This window comes from Aythya marila (assembly GCF_965140915.1).
Source record: "Aythya marila genome assembly, chromosome: 6".
Taxonomy (NCBI): domain Eukaryota; kingdom Metazoa; phylum Chordata; class Aves; order Anseriformes; family Anatidae; genus Aythya; species Aythya marila.
In genome coordinates, this window is record NC_139047.1 from 8,765,302 (window position 1) to 8,781,354 (window position 16,053).

General features: G+C 47.8%; 1 long non-coding RNA gene across 1 annotated transcript; it reads left to right on the forward strand.

Moving 5' to 3' along the window:
- Window positions 1–9,433: 9,433 nt before the first annotated feature.
- Window positions 9,434–10,760, forward strand: LOC309879391. Its single transcript, XR_014317734.1, has 3 exons — window positions 9,434–9,523; window positions 9,625–9,741; window positions 10,729–10,760. It is a non-coding gene; the product is annotated as an uncharacterized lncRNA (long non-coding RNA).
- The last annotated feature ends 5,293 nt before the right edge of the window (window positions 10,761–16,053 follow it).

Below are 16,053 nucleotides of genomic sequence, written 5' to 3' on the forward strand. Positions count from 1 at the left end.
GCCTCTTTGCACTCGTTCTGTGTCGCCAGGGGGTCGTGGCTGGGGTTAGGATGCTCTCAGGCCGCCTGGGATTTGTTATCTGCTGCAGAGGAACCTCAGGGAATGCCACCAGCCCCTCAGGACCTAGAGCTGGATGCTGCCACAGCCTTTTAGCTCCTGTAATCCACTGGCTGTGAGCACCCCACGCACCCCGTGATATCCCACATCAGCCTGGAATGAAGATCCGGTGATCTGCCAAGACTCCTCTAACTATTTCTATTTAACTAAATCAAGGGGGATTGTTGACTGGCCAACTGGCAGAGTATGTTTGCATGTCTATGAGACACAGAGAGGTGAAAAATAGCTGAAAGAAACACCAAAATATAGAATAGAATATACAAAAATACCAGGAAGAAAAAAAAATCGTTCATGGATTGTTTAAATGCCTTCTGCTTTCCTAGCCAAATGCCTTTTGGTTAAAATTTTCAATTTTCCTAATGTTGAATGAAATTAAAAAGCAAGATTCAACCCAAGCATCCTTTGGAGATTTTCATCTATGCCACGCAAAGGATATCCCGAGAACAAATTCCGACCATGTCTGCGTTCACAATAATGACCTCTGCCACAGACAGCAGTTGGCTTTTTTCGCTTGCCCTTGCAGTAAAATCACAGAATTGTAGGGGTTGGAAGGGACCTCAAGAGATCATCGGATCCAACCCCCAAATCAAGAAAAAAAATCAAGCTTCTGAGTAGGGTCTTGCTTGGGAGGACACAGACAACCTGATCCCTGTAACTTGTTCTAGCAGAGCAGCCAACCCCACCATAAAGAATTTGCAGAAATGTGTGTAGCATGTTTGGGTTCTGCGGAGCATTTTTGTGTTTGGGTTGTGTGTTTTTTTCTTTTCTTTTTTTTTTTTTTCTGAAATCATCCAACATCCTTTTTCCCTTAGTAATTATACCATAAGCGTTTAAGTGGGTAAGCAGTGCCAATGCAAACCCTACTAAAATATCATTTTTCATGTCCATCCTGCCGGCAAGGCTTAAACTTAATGACTCATGTGAATCTCTGTTCCTCTCTCCCAGCGGGAGCTAATAAATCCTAGCAGAGTAGCTGATGCCTAATGGAGTGTTTTCCTAAATAACTTTAGGAAAGATGGAGGAAACGAGCTCTGCTAGGACTCTCGTTGGAGGACACAAATGCCAGAAAGTTGAAGGAAGCTCTGAAGCATCGAGGAACTTGTGGTTCGTGGCAGGCTGTATTCCTCGCCCTCACTTACCAGGATTTGGGAGCACTGGGTTGTAGAAGTGATAATCCTGGAGAAAATGGGGCAGCACCTCATGCTCGTGATCCTGAGCGGCTGTCAGAAGGTGCTGCTTTCAGACCTACCTGCATGACGTGGCTGCAGCTAAGGGGGTATACTGATACCCCCTGCATGCATTGGTTGTGTTTGTCTTGCTCTCGCTGTGTCTTTCTCATGGAAGGGAAAGGCCAAACCCCTTTTTGGCACTGCAATAACCTCTCCATCCCATTACTTGGCTTCGTGCAATTGCATGGAGTCCCACTGATGTGTTGGTGTTGGAAGGCTGGATGCTCTGCTTCCATCATTACCGTTGCTTGCTTACAATGGCAATGCAGAAAGTCTCCCTGCCTACATCTTTAGTATTTGCCCTAGAAACTCATTTTTTTTACATGGTTATTTCAGGGAAAACCTCTGAAGCCTTAATGTCTGGCCCTGTCTGCTGTGTGCTCTTTTCCAGCCTGGCTGATCCTGTGATTCAATGATCTTTACCAAGCACAGGCTTTCACTTAACCCTATCACCAGAGCAGAGACCCTGGAAGCAGTTTGCCATATCAGACCTCTATGGATCACTGCCTTTTTCCCCTTTTTTTTTTTTTTTTTTTGTTCTGCAGCATGAGCTGAAGCCTGTTTCTTAAAGACGTGCCACCAGGACACCAAAATGCCTGAGGTCTCGCTCCCTTCCAGTAACACAGGATGGGTTTTGAGGGTTTTGTCTTTGCTGCTCACAGCCTTATTTTGTTAGGTCTGCCTCCTGGTTGTGGTGAGTGTGGGGTGGATGTCCTGTGGGTTTTAGCTGGACTAAACACCTCTGCTGTGCACAGGGACTGGTTGTGCAAGACGATGCCTTCAGTGTCAGCACGTTACAAGGACGAGCAGATGACCCCAGCCAGCCACAGAAGCCCAAAAAATGTCGAGCTGACTAACACGTCTGCCATCAGCAGGCACCGCTTGCTCTCAGAACCAAAGCAGCTGCACTGCAGGAGCTACATCATCCCCCACGATGCCATGCAAGGCTGGTCCAGAGAGGGCTCTGCCCAAATGCAGAAGGTACGGGACAAAGGTCCTCAGGAATACCCCGTGCCCAGGTCACTGGGGGATGCAGAAACATCCTGAAGTCCAAAGAAGGTAGGAACCCTAGGGCAGCACTGCTCTCCTGCTCTCTTCGCTTGTTTTCCTTCCTTCCCCAAATGTCCTCAAAGAGAAGTTAAGTGAGTTGTTCTTTTTTAATGTCAGACATCTGGTCTCTGGGATCTACAGCAAAAGCAAAGCTTGAAAAAAAAATCTGGGTGGAAAAATATCCCAGCTTTTATTATCACGTACCACACAAACACCTCCCACGCAGCTGAATGAGAAAGTGAGAGTAGGGCTGATGACCAGCGATTCATTGCCTCCACCTTCCTGCTTTATGTCATGCCTTGCACCTCCCCAAAATGCCTGGTGCTTGGCTGAGTTGGGACACCAGTTTGCATCTGCTGCAGAGGGTCCTACAGCAATACCTGAGGTAACTTCAGATAACTTTCTGCAGCTGATCAAAAATGCTCCGGCCAACTAGTTTTTTGGGCAGGGATTCCGACTTTTTAGAAGGCCAGTGTTGCTTTTTCAATGAAAAGATTGTAAACGATAGAAAACTATGCAAAGAAAACTTTAAACTTCAAGATGAGCTCCCGAGAATCCAGAAATCTTTCTGGTTTGCACTGGTTTTCTCTTTTAGCCGAAGGAGTCAAGTTAACAGATTTCTGCCCCCAGGTTTAAATTGTCAGCAGGCATGCAGTCGAAACCACAGCCTTAATTAAGGCCCGTCAGAAGATGATTTCACTTTCTGCTGCCTACCTCAAGTATTCATTGTGTAGCTGAGATCTGCAGGAACGGATTCATCACTGCCAGAACAAAGGACAGAGTATGACTCTCGGTCGCTTGTTGACTCTCTGCATCCTGAGCTGGCCTGGCGTTCAGCCCAACTCTCTGCATAAACGAGAGCAGCCTGAGGTTTGGGTGAAATTTCTACCAAAGATGGCCAGGGACCGACTCCAGGACTTGAACTGGGCTCAAACAAGACTCACACCCTCAGCCAGGTTTGAGGCCACTGAGTGTCACAACGCATTTTTTCCTATCCTAACGGGGAAACACACCCAGCCCTCTTGGGTGAGAATTATTGTCACTTCAGGCAATTCTGGAGTCAAAGTCCAGGATGCTGAAGTTGTCCTGGAAATGTTGTTGCATGTCTCAGTGTTCAAAGGGGTGTGAGCTGGTCCACTGACCTCGGCTGAGAATGGTGCACAGTTGAAAATGTCAGCTGGGCTCCTTCTGGAAAATCTGAGCCTTCAATCAGATGGGAAATTAAATATAGCAGAGTCTGAATAAAGGTCTGAACTTCATGTTCCAGTCCAGACAAATTAAAATGAGGCTGAAAACAGATCTGCAGGGCTTGGATCAATTACCGACGAGAAAGGAATAACCCAGGAATGCTGCTTTTACAGATTTCAGAGGTAGGAGGATGAAAATTCAGCACAAGATTATTGAGCAAAATGAGGAAGATTTTGGGTGCAGACATCCTCTGCTGGACTCCGTGGACCACAATGAGCCTCTTAGGGCCAGGAAATTTAAGGATCTTTGGGGAGCAACCCGGCAATCTGAGCAGTCAGAGCATCAACAGGAGAAACCCAACTGCCTGTCAGGGTGTGAGGCAAGTTGTTACCACAACCAGAAGCCACGGGAAGGGCTGTTTTTGTAATACATGATTATAAATTATAGCGTACCCTGCAAAAGGCAGCAGTCATGATCCAGGCCTCCAGCAGTTACGGTAGCTCGGAGGCTGAGGTAGGCTGTTGGAGAAAGAATAACCCCACTGAGTTTTTGGGTGGAGACACGCGGCTTTGCAACATGTGCTTATTAATACTTTCCACTTGCGCAGCGGTTCCCGGTCTTCTTTGAAGATTGCTGGCTGTCTGCTAGACCCTGTAGGGTGACCTTCAAGACACCATCCTTCATTTGCAGATCTGTTGAAAAATGAGCAACGCTGAGGACAGGGAGAGGCTCCTTCCTCCAAAATGTTTGGGAGCCACTCAGCGAGAGCTGGCAGACGGAGGATGTGTTTGGCTCTGGTTGCTGACATGGTGTTGGGAAGGGTGATGAGGAACAATTTGGAAATCTTGGTGGCTGAGGATTCACCCATCCCTGAGCTCTGGATTTCAGAACTTCCCTAATAATTAGGATATCTGTTAATATGTTCGCATTGGTGGATCAGAAGTAACTTGGGGCCATTCTCCCTGTAGCTGTTTGGTGGATCTCCGTCAGCTACGATGTAGTTTTTGGTATTGAATAGCAGAAATCTGGAGGGATGCCACGCTCTCCATCACGCCTCCAGGAGAGGGCAGAGGTGGGCACCAAAGCTCCCCTGGGTGCTTTGGCCAGGACCATGAGCTGAAAGCTGGTGCCACTTTGGACAAAAAGGAAAGGGGACTGTGATTCATGGTAGCTCCAAGTCCCGAGGGACTTTCCACGAAATCAGCCCCCAAAGCCAGAGACAGGGCACACCCAGCTCAAGGAGGTCGTGGGGTGCAGATAGGGCAGAGTAAGCATTTCCTTCCCTCTCCACGACGCTTTGCTGGCTGTGTAATCTTTCTGCCCTCTCAGAAACCCCTGGAGAAGCTGCCTGTACGTGGGGAGAGTTCCTCTCGCGAGCAGATGACACTGCCCTGGAGGATAACAGCCAAGATTGGAGGAAACAATGGCTGTTTTCCCATGCGGTGGTGGTGGAAAATCAGTGTTTTTTTCTTCCCCGCTTCCAGCACAGATACGAGCCTGGCGCAGAGCCAAACTTTGCTTTCTCCCACTTTTTAACCATCCCCTTCCCACAAATTAGGAGCTGCTGAAGCCATACAGAGGAACCTCTCAGGCATCAGTGGCTCGTCCTGCAGCTCCTGCTCTGATCACAAATGTTATTTACGGTTGTTCCTGGATTGCTGTAATGGAAAGGTTTGGGCATGACCAATGTGGCGCTCTTCGTATGAGAACATGTCATATTTCCACAAAGTAGTTGGTGTCCTTCTATTTAAATGGGAAAGGCAGAAAGAAGGGGGACCAGGAGCATGGCAACCACAAGGAAATGCCCGAAGCGAAATGTTTCTGGTAAGTGTGACTCACAGGAGTCAAAACACTTTGTCTCAGCCACTGGCCAGCTGAACAAGAAGAGGAAAAGGAGACAAACAGGACAGGACAACAGAACAGCATCTCTGCAGAGTTTCCAGTCCTCTTGCCCAGTCTCTGAACACTAGTTTCCAAATGTCTTTTCCCTCTTTTGCGGCTCATTGGCAAGGACAGTGGGTGCTTCAGAAGGATGCTTTCCCATTATATTTTCCAGGAAGGTGTATTTTACAGGATTCTTCAGGATTAAAGTGAAATCCAAATAAAACTGAGCATAATAACAGCTTAGCATGAGTACAGCTCTGGTGAGGATATTTGGGTTGCCTATGAGTTTTAAGAAGCATCTGCCCTTCATTTTCTCTGCTAAACTCCACACGCACATGTATACATGTACATATGCACATATTTATACGCACCTGAAACCTTTAAGAACCAGGGGCTGCGAGCCAGGATAAGACCAACAGTTCGTGTAGCTGGTTTCTCGTTGACAAGAGAGGTCATTACTCAGTGTTTCAGGGGAAAACATAGAAAGCCCTTTACAACCCTTTCTCAGGCTATTCTGCTGCAGAAAACTATTTCATCCCACAGTAGTTAAAGGTCAGCTTCAACCCGAAATGTGTCATAACTTTTCCAAGTGCTCTTGTTGATTTAGGTAACTCTGGATGCAGTTGTCCTCCGTAATTTCTTTACGTCCCTGCTAAGCTGTCAGGCTCAGGGTCTTCAGTGGCAGGGACTGGCCGTGCCCGGCATGGAAAGAATGAGGCGAGGGCTTTTTTCTGCAGACCAGTGGTGATTAACTGCTGGAAATGAAAGCCGTGAGTATCTTTTCTGTTTGCAGGCGAGCTGTGAGCAGTTCACTTGGTTTGCATGAATCCTCAGTGGGATGTTCTCAGCGTGGAGATGTGTGCATAGGAAGGTGAGACTGACTCTTCGACCTCAGGATGCTACGTGGAAAGCTTTCTTTGAGGTCAGAGGAAACAGGCAAGTGCTATGGTGGACCAAGATGTTATCCTTTCCCTTCCCAACAACAGAGAATGGTATTTTCTCTAAAAACAATGCAGCCAAGTGGTTTTTTTTTTTTCATAATCAGAAAAGAGCAACCTATCAGCAGGCACTGTGTCAGACGTACTACCACAGAAGCAATTAATTAATTCATATAGCAGGAGATTATCTAGATTCTTTGATAATAAATTCTGAAAGCTGCCAGTCTGTCACATGGCAGGGGATAAGTCAGGTCTTCTGCGGCCTCTGCGTCACGAAAAGGGGACAGAAATGGCAATACAGCTCAGAGGAGCACAGTTTTCTCCATCAAATATCTACTGTTCCCTCCTTGGATGTAAGCTTATAGAAACGGTATCTCAAATTTAATTTCCTTTGGAAGGAATATTTTCAAGCATCCCATGGAGACCAACACGTTCCAAGTACTTCAATATCTTTGAGGAGCTGGGAAGCTTAAAATACCCTGTGCTTGTCGCTCATCGCCTCGCGGCACTATGAAAAAATTTAAATCACGGCAGAAGCGAAATAGGCGAAATTCATCCTTAATGCCACGGCCCTGAAAATGTTGAAACCTTCGCTGCTGCCTGCAATGTTGTGGTTTTGATCCGCCAGGAAACACTTGTTTACAGCCTCAGTGGTTTGTATTTCCCTTTCGCAAGAGCAGCGCATCACATTGTCTCCGCTCCTGCCTCAGCTATCTCGTTTGTTGGTCTCAGCTCACGTTGCTCAAGCTCCAGCCCCGTTTGCTTCAGCAAGGAAAGTTGCCTGGATGAAGCAATACCAGGAGCAAGACGGTCAAACTGCAGCTCATTTATAAAAAAGAAACCTGAGGGAAAAAAATAAACCAAAAAAAAAAAAAATCAACAAAATGTCAAGGAAAAGAGAAGTGGGGAAGGTCCAGAGCAACTCTGTGGCACTGCAAAGGAAGCGAGCAGAAATTATCACCTTCTCCATGGAGAAAATGAAAGTTATAAAGAAGGAATTCTTCCTGCAGTCAACGATTACAGGAGATTACGGCGTTATCTGTAGGAGATAACTGGTCTCAGCGGGAGATTTGCAGGAATTAATCGCATCTAAGCGAGTTACTGCTGACGGGAGGTGCAGGAGCATCACTTCTTTTGGGAGACCTTCCCACCAGGGGCCTCGAGCACGTTTGGTGCACGTTCCTCTGCCAACAGGGCAGGGATCACCAGGTTGGGCTCAGGCTGGGCTAAGCCTCCACTGCAGGGCTTGTACCTCGATTTTAAGGGAGCCTTAACATGGAGAGTGGAGTCTTAGAGAGGAACAATAAGGGATAATATTGGTTTTTCTTCAGTGCCAAGCAGGGGGAGAGGGCATAGGTTTCAAGGTGCATTTGCAGATGGTTTCTGTGGTTAGCATCAATAAGTGTTTCATTTTTTATTTGTTTTTTTTTTTTTTCTTTTTTTCCTCAAGGGGTTGCTTATGCAGTGAACGGGACAGTGTGTCTGATAAGGTGAGATGTTAATCGCAAAGGGAGCAGCGTGTAACCCCAGCTCTGGCTTTGGCCACAAATCCATGGACATACGTTTTCAGTGAACTGCGACATCCTGACTTCATCCTAGCTCTTGGTACAAAACACCGCTTTGCTGCCCTAAAAGAAAAGCCTCCTTTGGAAAAAAAAAAAAAAAAAAAAAAGGCAACAAAAAAGGAGACACCAAACCTCCCAGTTGCATCTGAGTTATGAAGTGTTAGAACTCTTTCCCAAAGCAGGCCTTCAAAGCCTCTAGCTGATCAGATAAACATTTCACAAGCGTTTCTGCTGCGGCTGCAAAATCTTTTCTCTCCAGAGGGCCTCAACCCAAGGGAACGAGTAAGGCCAGCAGATGATGCTGGTGCTGAGATGTGTCTGCTGCGCTTCCTGACCGTGGCAGACAAAACACACATAAGGATTGCCCCCTTTCTTCTCTGGAAATTAATGCTGATCTGACACATTTTTCCTTTCCTTCCCCCAAATGTGGCATGGCCTCTTGGAGTGCAGCTGAGGATTTGGGAAGGCTCTAAGAGCAGGGTCCCTACGGTTCTCCAGCCTCCATCATCCACCGGTGAGTGTGGCTGTCTACCCAGGGGAATCAAAGCTTCCTTTGAAAGGCAATTTAGCTTTAAAAAAAAAAAAAAAAAAGAAGTAACAAAAAGGTCTCTTATGCTTAGGAAAAAAATGGAAGTAAATACAAATATCATCCTCTTGCAAAACTATTACCACATCAAGTGTCAGTCCAGGAAAAAGAGCCACTGACTGGTGTAAAATGGTGCTCACACTGTGTCTCTGGTGCATTTTGTCCAACAGTTTCTTCAGAAGCTGGCACCTCACTGGGACTCGTAAGAGGGCATCCCAGTGCCAGCGTGTACCAACACATGACAAGTGGTGAATGCAGCTCCATGGTTCGAGGCCATGGATTCATTTACTCTCTGCAGAAAGCCATTTATTCAAGCTGGGTTCAGCTCCCACAGGAAAAGAGCCACCACAAATACCGGCCTTGTTTATCAGTGAGGGTCTCGAGGGGCCTGGCCTTGTCCCCGCTGCGTCTGCAGGGCTGCCTGGGAAACATCACAAGCTGTGATCATCACAAGATTAATCTTCTTGTAAACACAGGAGCCAGCTTTGCGACTCCCAAGTCCTGTTTTCTGCCCCAGAACCAGGCGGTCTCCTGCAATTCAGGAATCTCTCTGCAAAATCCCTGCTGAATTACCTCTTGAGGAAGGTCAGAGCCTGGCAAGGCTGTCCCCTTGGTCCCCAGGGTGAGGATTAAAGTCTAACTAAAAGCCCAGGCTGCTATTTTCCAAGCTAAGGTGCTGCAGTTTTCATTTGGTGCAGAAGTGGTGCCTGAAGTGCTGGTGCATCGAGTCACGGGGAGGGGAATTGGGGGATTATATAGGGGGTGCACCTGAGGTTCAGAGGTTTGAGTCCTGTTTCCTCTCTGTGCAGCTGCTTTGGGAGATCTCGTTGAAGCTGAGGAGCGAGAGGAAAGAAGTGGAGAGATGAGAGCCTGCAGCAGAGTGCTGAGACCCTGCACATCAATAGGAGATGAAGCCTGTGAGCTGCTCGCATTTGGTGCATCAGGGAAGAGAAAGCCATATGCCAGGTAACAGACATGGAGGAAATGATGCTGAATATTTTGCTTTCTCAAGCAGCTGCAGACCTGTGAGGTCGTTTTTGTTTTCTCTCCCCTCTTTCCTCATGCAGCCATCATGGTGGATGGACTTAGACCCTGCCAAAGCATCTGCAAATTCTCATCCTGCAAAGTGCCAACGCTTTTGCACGCCTGCATATTTTCAGCTTCAAGCTCTGCTTGCAAAATGTGTAAGTGGCAAGTAGAGGCTGAGGCAGGCTGGGGGGATAAGACTTTGGTCCTGGAAGCATCCCGAAGCACAGGCTTTCCTTTTTGGTGATGCCCCAGGACTGACATTAATCGACAGCATGGTACCAGGGATCGACACCGTTCTCTGGATTAGGGTCCTACCTCTGCAAATCCTTGCGTTAATGCTCATCCCTAAGCACGTGGCTGGGCCCGTCAGTCTCAAGCTGCTTCACGTGAAACACTGGAGAGCTGAGCTCCTTTTGGGGGAGTCCTCCTGGACACAGCCCCACAGGGTAGGAGAAGTAAAGGAGTTGTTAAATGGATGCAGCTCTCAGCCTCTCTGGCTGCCTCAGCCTTCCTGGCTGCGTCCAAAGCATTAGCAGAAGGTGGCAGAAAGCCTCGATGGAAAGGTGGATCCATGAGCAGCCGTGAGTGGCAAGGCACCATCTCCTCCCAGCACTGCAATGGCACAATGTACGGCGGCGGAGGCAATGGGCGCTCGTTTTTGGGTCTCATTTAGGTTCTGGCTGGGCGAACAATGAGTCTCGTGAGAGATCTCTGCAGAAGTGTGTGATGTAGCCTGTAGCCAAGTCGCTGGGGCCTTCAACCACTAATTTTTTGGCCAGGGTTTCACCCGCTGGACTCACTGCAGTGAAGGCAGCACGTACACTCACTTGGCCCGCGGGTTCTCATGGCAAACACTATTAGTAACAACTTATTAAGGAGTACTTATGACAAGTTCAAGTCACGATTGCACATTTGAAGCTGTTTTCTGTCTGCTTTGATTATTTCTGATAAATATGTCAGGATATCTGAGGTACACATTTACTTTCAATAGCAGTAAGAGAAAAATAATAATTTCCAAATAATGGGAAAGGAGTTGCTCTGATGTTTGGCTTCACGTTCAGCAGGCAGTACAGTACAGAGCAGCCAGATAGGCTCGGGAGCACAAACACTTGTAAATAACATTGCTTGGCTCTCAATTTCAGACAAGAGTGCCTGTTGGAAGTGTGTGACAGCAGTTTGTGAAACAGGAAACAGATGTACTCGGCGCTGCCACCCTCTGCGGTTCGGCGTGGGGAGGTAGGAAGGGTGTGATGGGGGCAGAGACACGCTGCAAAGTGAGGGGCTCTGAACTCTGAGAACAAGAAGGAACACACTTGTCATGGCCGTGCTGTTCTCAGCGGGCTCAGGTCCCTGTGCATTCAGCAGCTAATCAGCCACTGACCCCGCTGCCACTGACCTGACCCAGGTCACAACCCCACACTGAGGCTGGGACTCGCTGGCACGGTAAATCCTGCTCCAGGGTTCCCAGCACTGGACCAGACCACGCTGCTCTCTGCAACTGGGCTCGTGCCACGCCAGGACAGCTGCTGAGCCACTTGCTTTGCAATTGCCTCATCCAGCAGAGGCTTGTGGGTGCATTTGGGTTTGGCTTTGTCGTGTTTAAAAGCTTAGGTGGTCTGATGGTGCTTGCCAGCCCTCCTGCTGTGGGCAAACCTGAGCCTTGCACATCTCTGGCTCAGGCAAGCCCTCAGGTACACTGCCCAGCACTGCAGAGCCCATGAGATTAGCAGGTACTGACTGCCCAAAGAAGCAAAGTGGCAATTAAGTCAATTAAACTATAATGAAATTAAGGCATTTTGCCTTCAAAATGGGCCTGGTTAAAGCTATACCACCTGGCTACTTCCCTCACCCCCAGTCCATGGAGATGCAGGGATACAAATGGACCTGAAACATATTTCAGGCTGAGTTTCTGAGTCTCTGGCACTTCTCTGTTCCCAATAGCTCCAGTGGCCTTTGTTTAAGCTGCCTGAATTATTTCTGCTGCTGGAACCAAATTATCGGGTCTGCTCCGAAAAGTGAAGCTGTGCTCCCAAAGCCAGGGAACTGGCACACGTGAGGTGCTGGGAAAAGAAAACGTGGAGAAAAAAAAAAAAAGAAAACAGCCTTTACTTGGGCTTTGATTCATTTTCTGTGCCCAACGAGGAAGGCTGTAAGACCTTGACCTAACCTTGACTTCCCCATCAGCAACCTCGGTGTTGGGAAAGCGAGGCCAGGCGGAGCCAAGGGGAGCTGCACCAGGGTGATGCCCACAGCCAGGGAAATTGGCACATCGCATCGCTTTCTTCCGTCGTGCCCAGCCCGAGCAACTGGGGGAACGGCTTGCTGCAACGTGGGAAAGAGGAAACAGACGTGCTCTGCTCTGCCACGGGGCTGAGGCTGGGGTAAGGCTGCACGGTGGGAGCTGCAAGATGCCCCGGCTTCAGAGCAGTGCAGCTGAGGTCACCGGGGTGTGTTGAAATGCCGTTTGGTACTGCTGTGAGAGTATGAAACAAAGCCATGGTTGGAGCATTTGTTGGCCTGTTGCTAAGCAAACTGCTCAAAAACAATCATATTTTGCAAACTGATTCCTTCTTTTCTATTTTTTTTTCTTTTTCCCCACAGCCCTTAATAAATTGTCCAGGGTTAGCTGTGATTTTTATCATCACATCTGCTCTTTGCTGCCTAACTTCTCGAATCACCCATGAATTAATTTTCGCAGCATTCATCCAGGTATTGGTCGTGTCGCAGTTCGATGCGTGGTCAGGTTGGCTCCTATGGCACAGGAACTGTTTCTTCTCCAGGAGAACAAGCTCAAGGAAATCCGAGTTTTCACAGTTGTATTGCTGGTATGAATTTTCCTTGTATGGGGATTGGAAACACCTATTTCTTAGGCTTTTTTTTTTTTTTTTTAAGTGCTATCTGTTCCATGAAGCAGAAGAATAAATAGAACCTCAGGTGCTGTAACTTAAACACACCATTTACTTTATAAGATTACCTTGCATGTGAATTTAAGCTCTGTGTCAAATACCAGAGCTGTGGCCATGAGATGGTGCCTTTTTCCTTTTGTGAGTGGTGGAAATAAACCCAGATTTGGCCTTTCCCATATGCAGTTTGTGACATCCCACCGCCCACACCGGGTTGTTATTTGCCAATCAGTTTATCCCCCAAACCAGGGAAAATCCACTTGAAAGCACACAGCTTCACTCTACTTACAGAGCACAACTTCTTTCCTCTGTCTAAAGGCTCGCTCCCCGCACACTGGTTTTCCCACAGCACCTTGGGCACGTTTTATCTCCTCGAGGGCCACAGAGAAATCCGCGTTGTCACACGCAGAGAAAAGTGGTCTTGAATGAGTTAGTCTATACATCTCAGCTGGAAAATGATAATTTGAACCAGTCCAGCGAAGCAGTGAAATAATACATGCAAAGTGCCGGAGAGGAGCCCAGCTTGGAGGCTTCTAGTGGAAAAAGAAAATTCGGATAGACAAAAAAAAAAAAAACTGGCATGAAGGAGAACGTCATGAGATCAGCCCATAGAATATGCTGAGGAAGACAGAAAGTGCCTGCCCAGATCTAAGTAACTTGGGCAGCAGTTTGCATTCGTTAAGTTCTGGCTCATCAGATGCATCAAATTAGGAAGGCGCACGAGTGCCGTGGTTATCGTACCACGTCCCTAACGAGCATCCTCTGCCTTAAGGAGCCCCGTTTAAACAAGCAGACATGGGCAGGGGAATGGCTGCGAGGTAATGAGGTGGTGAGAGGAATGCGAGTTGAATTCAGCACTTGGCTGGCTGAGGAGCAAGCCGTTAGTCCCTAAGAAATTCCCAAGCGTCACGTGTGAGACATGGGCTCCCTTACACCATGCTGTCCCCTCCACGTGCTGCCTGCTGCTGGCCTGCCTTTCCTGTTTCCATGCAGACTTGTTTTTTGGGTTTTTGTTCTTCAGGTGTTCCTTCTAGCCCAGCTGGGCTGCAGGACCAGCAAGCAGTGTGCTGATCCCTACCATGAGCATCCCTGGTGTTATTTTCCTCATCTCCTTCTTGTTGCAGGATCCGACTGTGGCCCGCAGCCGTGAGCAATAAACTCACTTAAGTCACCCCAGGAAAGAAAACTATCAAGAAATTGGACTCGTCTATGAAGAGGTGCACGATTTCTCCTTCAGCTCAGCTTCTCCCCAAGTGGTAAGTTCGTAGATCACAAATGTGCTCTGAAAATCTGGTTAACAGGTAAACAGGCGTACATCCTGGCTAGGGACTGCTGTCACATACCAGGGAGCTGAAACACGTCTTTGGTACCTCGGAGGCTGTATCTCAGCTCTGCTGTTGTTGCCAGCTCGCACAAAGATGAGTTGACCTGTCCCAAATCCTCGGTCTCTAACTGGGTTTCTGAAAATCTGAGATTTTGAACATCCTTTATTGAATACATTTTTGAACAAAGACCTGGTAGCTGGTGGGGACTTAGAAATAGTTTTGGAGTACCACAGCTCTCAAAGGGTAACTTTAGCTTCTCACAAGAATTTTCTGAATTTAATTTAACCATTTCAATATGTCTTTAAATTGTCTGCATTTATCTCTTACACATTCCTGTCCAGCCTTGAGCTGTCTCCTGTTTCCACTTAGGGCTGCAATCACCAGTGGTTTCCACTCGTGCTCCCTGTGCCAGAGATGTGCCCCCTCTAACACAGACACCGCAAGCTGATGACAGTCACTTTGCCTTGATATTTTAGCAATTCGTGTCTCTGATGACACCCTCCTCCTAATCCCTGCTTTCAATTCGTATTTCTTCCCCCCAGTATCTGTGTTTTGGATCACTCTCCCTCCCTGGCACTCGCTCTCCTAAACTGAGCCTCATTTCGTCGCTCCCTCCTCGTGTTTCTGAGCTCGGTGCGACACGGATGTTGGCTGCCTGTTTCAAAGCCATTTCAGATGTGAAGGCACTCACTCCTTTGTATTCTCAAGGAATTAATGAAGATGTTAAATAAAACCAGACACCCACTTTAATCTTTTTACCGCTCCCCTCAGCATCTCTGCTTTTCAGTGTGGAGCAGCTACTATTTCTCCTCGCCCTGTGGTTCTTCGATCAGCTTGATATCTGGAGGAAGGGTTTCTCATCTCCCCCACTCTGCATGTCTCATGAGACACCATGCTAAATGTTTGATTCCTTTTACTCCAGCGTTGCCTTCATCTGGGATGATTTGCCCACGTCTAAAGCAGGGCTGTGGTTTATTTGGTGCGATGACTTTCTTCCTGAGTACGTGCGAATATGCAAAGGGGACTAAACAGGGACATAATGGGCTTAGCACCTAGCTGCTCCTTGCTCACAGTGCTGCTTGTCTCCTGAGCTGTAATTTGCCCTGAAGGATACAGCTAATGCGGGTTCCTCCTTCCCACATAATCTCCTCTGTGTTGATGGAGACGTCGGGAAGCACACGCTGACCTGCTGGGTTGTGCTGCCCATCCACGGGGAACAGGTTGATCTGGGCAAGATTTCCCAGGGTTTTGCTCAGACCGCCTTGCAGTGACTCAAGCTCAGGCTGTTCCCCTTGGGAGTCGATGCTACCACCTAGCACGCTTGGAGCTAGGATTCATTTTTGGCCCTTGGCCTCTTTTTTGCTCACTTCATGCCCTTCATCCAGGTGCCACATCCTGTTTTCTCAGCTTCGAATCTGTCTGATGCCTGCAGCACCTCTGGAACAGGCTGTCTCAAGCTACATAGCTTCACATCTCTTTAGAAAATACCCATAATTAAAGAATTTTTGGGCACCCAGCATCTTCCCTAAGGACTTGTGGAAGCTGCTGAGTGCTCGGCACACATGATTCATGGTCAGCTCTAAATACATATACATGGGCTCTATGCCCTTAACTCTTTTTCTAAAAGTTTGGGCTAAGATGTAGGACTGTGAAAAGATTCATTAAGGGAGTTGCCACAGTATGTGTGCATCATCCATGTGTCACTTAGGTACTGTACTAAGCTCAACCCAAAAAAGACATCCTCCCTTTATCCCCACTGTCTCTCTGACAGGTTTGCACGTAGAACTGTTTCCACCCAGTGTTCATTTCTTCCACAGGCAGCAAAGCCAGAACAACTTCCTAATTAGCCCTGGAATTGCCCCCAGGCAAGCTGCAGATGAGTCGCCCTTGAAGTACAGCCCCAAGGACAGACAAGTTCAGAGGCATCTCCTGCAGCTTTCGCACGAAAACAGAGCCATCCATCGGAATGGTCAGCACCAGCCGTGGCGGATCCAGGTTACGTTAGGACCAGTGTTTAAAGCCAACACACTCAGTTCGGGGATTGCTCTTACCCAGATGTTATTTCGAGGACAGTAATCCCTAATGATGGAAGTTGCCTCTCCCTGAGCCTTTATACAAATGGACACCACCCAGTTCTTGCAACGTTTCAAAATGAAGCGTAATTCTGTTTGAACGGAAGCTCTTCGGGGTAAAAATCCTACTCCTGTGAAAGCGAATGGGAATTTTTCCTCTGGCTTTC